The following is an 11,747-nucleotide window of genomic DNA, read 5'->3' as shown; positions in this document are numbered from 1 at the left end:
CTAATATTGACGATTCTGACTAATAATTCAGCTGCAGCAGCTTTTAGAAATATCGCATCATGAAAGCTGATGAGCTGCTGTTCACATTCAGGATGGAGTTCATGGAAACTCAGCTTGTTTACTTCCTGGTCTGTGCTTTGTCCCGCCTCCAGCATTCTGTCCAATGGGAGCAAAGATGTGAGATTTTGTTCACAAATATGAGACACCTGCAGCTCTATGTTTCCTGCAGCTCTATGTTTCCTTCAGCTCTACGTTTCCTGCAGCTCTACGTTTCCTGCAGCTCTACGTTTCCTGCAGCTCTACGTTTCCTGCAGCTCTACGTTTCCTGCAGCTCTATGTTTCCTGCAGCTCTACGTTTCCTGCAGCTCTACGTTTCCTGCAGCTCTACGTTTCCTGCAGCTCTACGCTCACAGTTCAGACCACAAGTTTACATACAGTTTCCCTCTGTGAATGAATTAAAACCATGCATGGCTTTGGAAGCTTCTGATTGGCTAACTGCAGGCTCACCTGTGCATGTACTTTTTTTTATTTCTATCTTAAAATACATCATTATTTAAGAATCACAGATAAATCAGAGCAGATGTTTTATGCTCCTAATCTTAATCTGAATCAGTTAAATTCATCATTTGGAGTTATTCTCCAGTTATTTCCTGTTTTCAGATTCAAGCTGCTGGAAACATTTTGTTTTAAAATGGGTTCATGTTTAATAACAGGAACTTTATTTTTATTCCTGAAAAGAGTTGGAAAACTTCCAAAGATTTCCTGACAGCAAAGCTTTTAAATACAGAGGTATCACTCTGTTAAAAATCCCCCGACAGAAAAGAAGTGCTATAGAAACCGGAGACGACGGCAGTTAACGTCCATTTACTCAGAGCCGAAACGTGACGTGGTCAAAAGGACTAGAGTGGGAACGCTATGGGAATGCTGTGAGAACATTATGGGAATGCTGTGAGAACACTACAGGAACGCTATGGGAATGCTGAGGGAACACTGCGGGAACGCTGAGAGAACATTATGGGAATGCTGAGGGAACACTGCAGGAACGCTGTGGGAACGCTGCGGGAACGTTGTGGAAACACTGCAGGAATGCTAAGGGAACATTATGGGAATGCTGTGGGAACACTACAGGAACGCTATGGGAACACTATGGGAACGCTGTGAGACCACTACAGGAACGCTATGGGAACACTATGGGAACGCTGAGAGAACATTATGGGAATGCCGAGGGAACACTGCGGGAACGCTGTGGGAATGCCCTGGGAACGTTGTGAGAATGTTGTTTGAACGCTGCAGGAACACTGAGGGAACACTGCAGGAATGCTGAGGGAACACTGTGGGAATGCTGTGGGAATGTTGTGGGAATGTTGTTTGAACACTGCGGGAACGTTGTGGGAACACTGCAGGAATGCTGAGGGATCACTGCGGGAACGTTGTGGGAATGCTGCAGGAATGCTGAGGCAACACTGCGGGAACGTTGTGGGAACCCTGCGGGAACGTTGTGGGGAACGCTGCAGGAACATTGTGGGAACACTGCAGGAATGCTGAGGGAACACTGCGGGAACGTTGTGGGAACGATATTGAAATGCCATGCTTGATGCGTAAAGTCTTGGAGGAATGAACGGACGCCTTTAAGCGTCGCTCTTGGTTGTTGCATCTGTGCTGGAGGTTTGGAGATCGGATCAGAACATGAGCAGACTCGGAGCAGGAATTGGACTAACGGTGTTTGTTGTTCTGGTTTGTTCAGTCAGCAGAAGCTAAAGGAAAAGGTACAATGCTAACAAGCTAACTGATTCCCCCAGAGGCCTGGCTGGGATTATAACTCATACAAAGTGGCAACTATTGCCCGTTTGTGCTGCCTCATGTGAAATCTGTCCATTTTGCTGTTTTCTCCTTGTCCCTCTTAATCCCTTCGTTTTGTTGCTGGAGGTGAGGAAGGAATGAGGCCTGGTAGCCAGAGACCGTCTGCACCCAGAGGTGCAGCTGTACCACTTGAGCCGTGTGTTTTTTAATGGAAATGCCCACAGCTGTTGTCACGATGTAAGACACATGGCCGTTTGGCCGGCCGGCCCCTGCAGCCCTCCTATGATGCATGGAGGCGTCAGGGGAGCTTGTAAGGAGCGCGGCTCAGATGTAAAATGTTCCAGCTCAGAGGGCTCGGCAGGGCCTGGCAGAGCGCAGCGTGTCCGTCTTAATGCTTTCATTCCTCACTGGGAATAGATCCGTTTAGCAGCCCCTGCTCCGTCCCTCAGCTCCTTCAGCCGATCTGTGGTCCGATCTGCTGATGACCGTCAGCATGCTGGAGCGGCCGGAGGTGATGCAGCGGCTGCAGCAGCGGCTGCAGCTTCTCATCACTCTGAGCAGCCAGGAAACCGTTCAGTGTCCAGCGATTTGATTCACAAACCATTTTTCTATTCAACCGTCTAGAGAGGAAATGTTTTTAACTTATTGTGTAAGTTTCTATACTGTATCAAATTCAAATATCTAAACAAAAAATGTTTGTGTGTAAAATTCAGAAACTTAAACGACTTAACATTAAGTTAGCTCAGTAGTTAATTAAAAAAAAAGAATAGAATAGAAACAGCCTTTATTATTCTATCAGGGACATTCAGGAGCAACAGATAAAGAGTTTTAACACTCTGAAAGTGTTAAAGACAGTAAATAAAGAAATAAGATTAATAATAACATTTTCTGCCCCTCCAGCAGGTTTTTAAGGTTTTAGTTTCAGTTATTCTCTGTTTAGTTTTCCGCTCCGGCTCCGTTTTGCTTCCAGGTTTGGGTTCATCCTTTTCTCCTCCTCATCTGGGAACCGGATCAGCTCTGAGTATCGTAACGTTACACAGTGTTTCATACCAGGCTCTCAGAAATCTGTCATCGCCGCTGATTCCTGTTGAACTTTGCGTTTTTCCTCCAGGTTTTCTGGGATTTTGTCCTCGGGAGTGAATCAGAAAAGCTGTTGCTTGAATTTTGTTCCGGCTGATTCAGAACCAGAACCCAGATGTTCGAACTTCGGCACCTTTCCCCTTCATGCGTCTCACCTCCTGTTATTTCATTCCTCCTTATCCACCAATATCCTGATTTCCACTTGTGTCTGGTCTGCGGCGCGGCTCCCGGCTAATTCTGCAGCATGTCTGACGGGGCTTATATGCTGCTTCCCCCGGCTGCCCATAACAACGGCATGATGGACTTTATCGCTCCTGTCATTCAAACACCCTGGACTCTCACTCTCTCTTATTATTTTTGCCTCTCAGGTTTGCTCTGTATCTCTCAGCCTCTCAGTTTTCCTGCAGCCTCTTTTGGACGATGACCAGGAGAAAACGCGTTGCAGTGATTCATCTGTCCTGCAGGGGGCGATAGTCCTGTTGACGTCAGTGTGTCAGTGAGGGAAAGCTAACGGGGGCCACGGATTAGTCCAGGCTTTACATGACTGCTCCCCTGTTTCTGAGATTCATTCAAGTCGCGGAGAGACGGAGGAGCAGCCGGACAAACAAAAATACAAAATAACAGAATGATCCAAACGCAGACTGGAGAGGGCGCTGTTTTAACCGAGACCCCAGAATCAGGGCAGCAGCTCACATAGCGAGGAACGGCTCGTCGTAAGGACAAACAACCATCTGAATCTCAACAAGACCCAGTTCCATACTGAAGGTGTTTTCCTCCTGGTGGTCCGGTCGACCCGGTTCTACTGGAACTAGAACATCTGCTCCTCCTCCAGCTGCTCTGAGTCAAACCAACCTGTTCCCCTCCTGGCCTGTGGGGGCGCTGCACCAAGAACCACTGAAGGAAACGACACAAAAACCTCTGAAGACACTGAGAGCAACTTCCTTCTTCACCAGATGGAAACAAGATGGAGGATTTTAGCTTTGGAGGATTTCTCTTTAAAGACCAGGAGCCATTTCTGCTGCTAGTTATAATTCCTAAATTAGTTGACAATTATTTCAATAATCGATTCATTTCGATTAATCTGATCTCTAGATTGGAACTGCATAGTTTCAAAGAGATATTCATATCATAAACTGTATTAGTTGAGCAGATTTTTTGTGCATTTAGTTATAGACTCTGCAGTCATATCTTTATTTCTATGCCAGAATAATTCCAATAATCGTTGTTCCTGAGATTTATAGAAATCATTTTTGGTGTTTATTTTTTGAGCAGATCTCTGAACGAGATGCCCAAGCTTTAAGACGTTTAGGAAAGCTGTTTCTGATTTAATTGGCCATTTTTTACTTTCACTCAGAATTAACTTCACTTGTTGTATTACAGAACTAATGAATCAAATCCACTCGTACGTTCAGTTTTATTTAATTCTGTTCAGCTATTCATCATCCATAATTAGATATGTGTACACTTTCATCATTTGATAGAGAGCAACAGTGAAGCATAAGCAGGTCACAACTGAAGGGCATCAGCTTCTGATCCGAGTCTCTGCAGAAACTGATGGAAACACAAACAGCTTGAGTTTACTGAGGACATGAGAGACGAGCTGCATCAGCTCTGCTCACTGATCGCTGCTAGGTAAAGATCACTGCCTACAATTAGCAGCTAGCATGTTTCTAGATTTAACAGTTAGCATGCTAACTGGAAACATGCTAACTTAGCAGCTAGCATGTTTCTGAGGAGCATGTAGCACTGCCTTCCTTTTCTGCTGAACACATTTCATAAAAACTGTTTTATAGAAGTTGTGACTTTGGAGTGGATCTAAAAAATTAGTCCTGAACTAAGAGACATAAACCTTAGTTTAATATTGGTTCAGAAACGTGAGCCAATCATTGAGATTGAGATGTGAGAGCTTTGATTCTTCTGCTGCCATCTGTGCAGCGATGCGTTTTTAGCATCTGTAGCATCACCTACTGTTTGGAAGGTGAACTGCAGAGAATAAGATAACTGATAATAATGAAATATGAGCTGAATATCAAAGATATTTCTAGTTTTTAATCTGTTCTTCATCAGATTGGAGCAAAGTGTTTTTCTATCCATTTGTCTTTCCAGAGTTTCTCTGATCGTTCGTGGAGCTTCTTTATGTGGACTGTGGACGCTAGCATTAGCGTTAGCTGCTACATGTTTAACGTTTAGATGCTATTTCAGGCTAGCTTAGCTTCAGACAGGCTAACTCCTTTTAGCACAACTTGAACAGATCAACAGTCTTTTGCAGCAGCCAATCAGATTGTTTGGAAGCAGAAATTAAACCGCAGCAGGAAAAGAGAAGCTGCTTCCATCGCTGCTGTTAGCGGATGTAGCCTGTGCGTCAGATTTATGGGTGTACCAGAAACAAAATACAAAGGTTCCAGTTCAGGACCTTTGTGAAGAAAAAATGCAATTGAACATGTTAAAAATCTATGTAATAATCAAAACTAATGTGTTCAAATATTTTACTTTTGTCATTTTCATTATTTTAATGAGTTGTTTACATTTTCTCATTTAAAAGCAAAGTCAAATGATTGTTATTGTTCATAATCTACATACTACTTTTGGCTCATGCCTGCATCATAAATAAATCTGCTGTGGGAGTTTCTCACTTTCCCACTGAAATTTGTTTAAAAAAAATTATATTTTTGTCATTTATTCACAAAGCATAATTTATCGGTTTTATTCTGTCGGATCCCACCATGTTCTTCAGAGCTGAATGATTTCTTTAACTGGATCAAACTGCTGTTTGCTGCTCATGTATTTTTAATGTAACATATTGAGCGATGTTTCAAACTGTGATGCTAGCAGCTCCTCTGAGGTTCTTCTGTTTCTCTGCCTTGTTTATTTCACGTCTGTCTGAGAAGCATGAGGTATGTCACGTTGTAAAGAGCTGTCAGGCTCATCACGGCTCGATGTTAGGAAACAAGCTGCTCAGAAGCAGCTGAAATAAAGAAAGAGTGAACAGGTAAGCTCATTAAATCTGCAGACACCTCCACCGGATGCAGGATTAAAACCAAAGGGTGAAAAGTGAAGGTTTGTGTTTTTATTTGGGTTTGAAAGGACAGAGGAGAGAGACTGGCTCTGCTTTCAGGAATAGAAACATAATGTAACCAACCTCATTCAGGAAAAGAAAAGCTGCTTAAAACATGAAGATTTATTTTTAAAAATCCAGGATTCTTGTTTAATTTGTGGATTTTATTTATTAAATCATTTTCAGCTTAAATATTTTCAGTTGAGCAACCAGATTAGAGATGATCAGCCTAACATCTTGTCTGGACTCTACGTTCTTAAATCAGGTCTGGATGCTCAGCTCAAATCTTTTGCTGATTTTTATTTATTTTTTTGTGTGGTCGCTCCTTCTACTAATTAAATGCAACCAGATTTCTGTAAGAACGGTTTGTGACCTGCAGAAAAAGAACGTAGCCGTCCCCCAGCAGAGCTCCTGCAGCAGCCATCTTTACTCTCTGTACCAGTGAAGTTGGCCGCCATGGCGCTCTGTTTACGGCAGTAAAGATGGCCGCCGCGATGCTCTGTTTACGACAGTAAAGATGGCCGCCGCGGTGTTCTGTTTACAGCAGTAAAGATGGCCGCCGCGGCGCTCTGTTTACGACAGTAAAGATGGCCGCCGCGGCGCTGTGTTTACAGCAGTAAAGATGGCCACCACGGTGGTCTGTTTACAGCAGTAAAGATGGCCGCCGCGGCGCTCTGTTTACGGCAGTAAAGATGGCCGCCGCTGCGCTCTGTTTACAGCAGTAAAGATGGCCGCCGCTGCGCTCTGTTTACAGCAGTAAAGATGGCCGCCATCTCTGGATGGATTGTAAAGTTGCTCAGAGAGACAGCGTGGTCAGTAGACGGTCAGCAGATGAAGGAAGCTCATAAACAGGAAGCTAACGGCTAACAGCTAACGGCTCTCATAACACACCACACACACGTGCCACCAAAGCCCATCACTTCTGTTTTTGCTTTTCAAATAAAAAATAAGTGATCAAACATTTGGACAGTCTACTGAGAAACTCTCCATCTTGCTTAGTGATGGAAAGAAGAGAAGAGCAGAATGGGGCCTAAAACTGACCCTGTGGGGCCCCACATTGAAGAGGACAGCAGAAAATCAGAGAAAGTTTTCTCTGCAAACTGGTAACCTTGACAACCTCCCACCACTCTACAGGAAAAACCATAAACATGTCTGTGACTCCAGAGTGAAAGGCTGGAAGCATCTGAGAGGTTTTCTTCTCCTCTGACTTTTTGCTGACCGACAGAAACTCGTCAGGACAGACGGAGAGAGACGGTTAGAACAAGCTAACTCAGGGAGACAGACGGTAAATTGCTCGGTTCCATTCTTGTCCAAACATCTTTTCAGAGGAGTTTAATGTGATGGGTCCTTACAATGTGTGTTCCTGTCAGGGACGATGTTTGGGGCAGCAGGGACGTGTCACAAAGTAGTTTCCATTAGGACAAATGAACAGCTGCTCAGCCGCCATCTGTATTCATAACCCGACCTGACAGCATCCAGGAAATAACTCCATCTACATCTGCTGTTGAGCTCCGTGTTCCTGCTGCTGCTGCTGCCAGAAGTCGGATGCTGGGATGGATCTGACTCTGGGGTCAGGATGGAGCGTGGGAGGTTTCTGTTTGGTGACCGTTTCTGTCGTCGCTTCAACGCGTCGGATGGAATTTCAGGTGATTTTCCAAAGCCGCCTGCTGGGCGTCGCTCAGCCAGGCCTAACGCCTCGACGCGCTTCACCTCCGTCTGGGGAGGAACCCGCTGATTGGCTGCAGCCAGAGGCTCTCAGATCACTCTGCATGAACCCGCTGATTGGCTGCTGCCTCTGAAAGGTGAAGCTTTTCCACCAGACCTGAACATAAATTTATTAAAACATTTGCTGCATCATCCAGTGACCTCTGACCTTTGTAGCTCTGGAGAGAAAACCTGAATGAGAACCAAGTTAAACTTTTATCTGTTGATCAGCGGATTTATGTTTATGTTCTTTTATTTATGATAAGTTGAACTTTATTCATCCCAGAAATCGGAATGTGACACAACATACTGAACATCAGCAAAATACAAAATGAAATAGTTTGTCTCACATTTATAGACGTTTTATTGCTTATTTGTGGTACACTCCATGTAAATGTGTAAAACCAGGACAGAATCAAAACATTTTAACATTTTGTCCCAAATAAGTAGTGAAAATTATTTTACGATTCTTTTATTTTAATCTAATTCATTTAACTCTTGTTCATAAACAGCGTAAGTTAATTTTAAAGTTGTTTTGAAAGCAGATGAGCAGCTTATGTGTCACATGGGGAATAATCATTAAAGTATAACTTCTTTACTGCTACACGTTCTACCAACTTAAATTATTTCTAATAATTTAACTAAATCAAAAGTTAGAAAAGTTACATTTCACTTTTACAATCAGATCTGAGCCTAAAATGACAGTTTATGGTTTTGTAATATTTTGGGTTATTTTTCTCTTGAATGAAATGAATCATCAGTTTTTGAGACGTGGATAAAAATAGTTTTCTATCCTGACACGTTTTAATCGATTTTTCTTTATCATATGTTTTATTGGCAGTAAAATGTTTTGATATGAAGCTGAATGTTTGTTTTTACTCCTCTACATTTCCTGTCTGATCAGTTTATTAAAAAGACCTGGATGTCAAAGAAAATGCATCTCAAACTCAACCAAACTTTAAGTCGTTTTTATCTTGACAGAAGTTCAGCAGCATTTTCTGTTTTAATAGTTGATGGAAAATCAGAAACTTGTTCACAGATTAGAGTTCAGAAATTAAAGATTTCAATTATACAGATTATTTTATTTCACAAAATAGACATGCATCAAATATACAATGTAGCTTCCTTTACTTTTGGTTTATTAGATTTATTTTTTCCTACATTATTTATAACTTACTCAGGATTTTTTGTTTGTAAAATTCAGTTTCCTTTTATTTGACACGCCTCGTTCCCATAAATAATTCATTTATTGCACTTCAGAATAGCAGTATATTACATTTAATCAGAACAAATATTGTACAACACGTTTACACGGAGGTGGTCAGTAACTACTTACATGTAAGTAACTTTATGGAGAAAAAGTACTTTTAAGAGTATTTTTACTGCGTTGTACATTTTCTGCTCCTCTTCTTTAAATAAGTTTCTGGATTTTCTACCCACTGAATGAGAAACAAACATGTTTGAACCAAAACTTCAGACACAAACAAACCTGCAGTTTTTTAAGACGTTTTTATTGAAAGAAACTGGATTGTTTTTTTTTTAACTTTTGTCTGATTTTATTTTGTAATTATTCATATGAATTATTTAGATTTTGATCCTTAAAATACCAACATTTCCACATAATTTTATAATTTGCTCCCTCTGATGTGATTTTGAAATATTAAATGATTGGCTCAGTTCTTGAGTTGACTTTTAGCTATTATTTTCTGTACTCTGTGTAATTTTTTACTTTTGTTACTTTTACTTGAATAAAAATATGTTGTAGTAAAACAATTTTTAGGTCTCCAACCATTTATATTACTGAAGCAGATTTTAAATCACTTACATTTAAATTTTCTGATTTATTTGTAATGAATATGATTCAAAAAACTCTGTTTATTTCATAAGGGACGTTTTAATATCCACAGTGTGTGTGTGTGTGTGTGTGTGTGTGTGTGTGTGTGTGTGTGTGTGTGTGTGTGTGTGTGTGTGTGTGTGTGTGTGTTTTTGTGTGTGCTATAAATAGTGTAAAATATTTTTTATGGATTTTTAGAACCACTAGAAAGTGTGGTCCCCACAAGTGATGATAAAATTAGTAGTCCCCACACCATATGGAAACCAGGCCCTGTGTGTGTGTCATGCTGTGTGTGTCATGCTGCCTCGTCTAGCCCTCATGCAGCAAACCTCCACTGTCCGGATCGCGGGTCAGAGGACCCGGTTAATGTCGGGTCAGGTAGAAATAAAGAGGCTGATTTGAGTGGAAGTAAGTTTCCTCTCTTTCCCTGAAGCCTCTGCTGGCGTTTCCTGCCTTCTTCAGGTGTGTTGCAAACAAACCAGAAACGGTGATAAAAGTCGGTCCAAAAGCTCTGGTCCTGCCTCCGAACTCCACCAACCAGCTCTTTCTTCTCTCTTCTTAATGTGTTCAAGTCTTTCCAGGCCAGGTGCTCTGATTAGTCGTTAGTCATTTCCTCCCAGTCTTTCAGGTGACTGGGCGCTTTGTGCTGCAGGAGGAATTGGGGCTTATCAGCAGCAGGGCAGAGGCTGCAGCACACAGAGCAGGTTCCCCCCATCCGCATGGCTGCACCGCATGATTGGACCAGGCTGGCCGTCTGGGAAGCTACTGAAGCTCTGTGTGTGTGTGTGTGTGTGTGTGTGTGTGTGTGTGTGTGTGTGTGTGTGTGTGTGTGAACACTGGACTCGTCCCGCGGCTCAGACTACAGCTGTTACATGTTAAGCATTTTGCTGCCATTGTGAAAAACTCAATGTTTTCACTGCTGCCAACCCATAAATGATGGGAGTTTATAAAGTCAAGCATTTACAGTTTAGCTCTCAGCTGAATATTGAACTAATATTCAAATTTACTTCCTGATCAGCAGAATTGGACTACCACAATAAAAGCTGAGATTGAATCCTTTGATGCTGATCCGTCCTGTTTCCATCGGTAATCGTGTGAATGAAGCGACTCGTCGTTTGTTGAGGAAAAGAATCGATGGTGAAGAATCGATGGTGAAGAAGTGACATGAAGCCATTTGAAAGCAGGAGTTGGTGTTCAGGAGACTCAGCTTTTATTTTGGTAGTCCGGTTCTGCTTATTGGGAAGTGAATTTGAAAATTAGCTAATTATTTATCTTGCTAATTAAATATTCATAAATGAATAAATAACCTGCTGAAAATATGAATTTGAAGAGTGAACCTCCACTTTGTTCAGGATAAGTTACAGCTTCTAATGTTTGAGTCCAAACATCAGCCCTCAGTCAGTGAGCTGCATTGTTCTGCATCCATGCTGTTTCCCTCGTTAGCAGTGAGTTTTAGATGCCTTAACATTTAGATCATGTTGTAGAGCAGCAGCTCTGCTCAGGCCTGCAGGACCAAAGGATCATCCAGCTCCTCGCTGAGGGACCACACGTCCCATCCTCTGGCCTAAATGACTGGAAGTGGCTCAGAGTGTTTTTTTAACAAGCTTTCGATGAACAGGGAAGGTGGCAAAGAAAGAGAAGAGGAGAAATCAATGTTTGTCTCTCTTCAGATAAATGCACAGAGCAGGGAAGTGTAAAGCAGTAAGAGGCTAATCTGTGGAACAACAATGCTGAGGCTGACAGGAGACAGTAATCTGGGCCGGACCAACGCGATCCTTAAACAGACTGTTCTGTGTCTGAAAGATTACGCTGTAAGCTCTGACACAATAATGGCTCTGACACACACACTCACACTCACATGCAGACATGCTGACAGAATTGCTTGTGCCTGATCACAATGTGGTGTTTAGTGGGAGCCTGGCAGACGCAGCGATAGGAATCTGACTGAGGCGCCGCCAACAATGAGCAGCGAGGTGGGAAGTGATTGACACTGAGGAATAAATGAGATGCACTGTAAGGACTCTGGTGTGAATAGTTGTTTATTTAGCTGTGGGTTGATGTGTGTATTGTCCAGGGAATTAAAGCTACACTGAAGGCTTTTCCTGGATTTCACTCCAGAAAATCTCACATATTTTCCATTTTTCTGTCTATTAAAGTTTGACATTCAGACAAGTCTGTAGCTTAAAGAGGAAAGTCTGAACAAAAAGCTAAACATGTACAAGTAATGTAAAAAGTTATTTCTCTCTGTGAAATATTAATGATTATTAATGTCCA

At 42.1% G+C, this 11,747-nt stretch overlaps 1 protein-coding gene across 1 annotated transcript in view; it reads left to right on the top strand.

Annotated features, from left to right (window-relative positions):
- cdh13 (cadherin 13, H-cadherin (heart)) overlaps nucleotides 1-11,747 on the top strand; it is a 279,377-nt gene that overhangs the window by 215,681 nt on the left and 51,949 nt on the right. The window lies entirely within an intron of this gene.

The sequence above is a fragment of the Poecilia reticulata genome, chromosome 6, assembly GCF_904066995.2.
Source record: "Poecilia reticulata chromosome 6, P_reticulata-male-v2, whole genome shotgun sequence".
In the NCBI taxonomy this organism is placed as follows: Eukaryota; Metazoa; Chordata; class Actinopteri; order Cyprinodontiformes; family Poeciliidae; genus Poecilia; species Poecilia reticulata.
The sequence above is the reverse complement of the archived record's forward strand: the minus strand, read 5'-3'. Positions and strand labels throughout refer to the sequence as shown.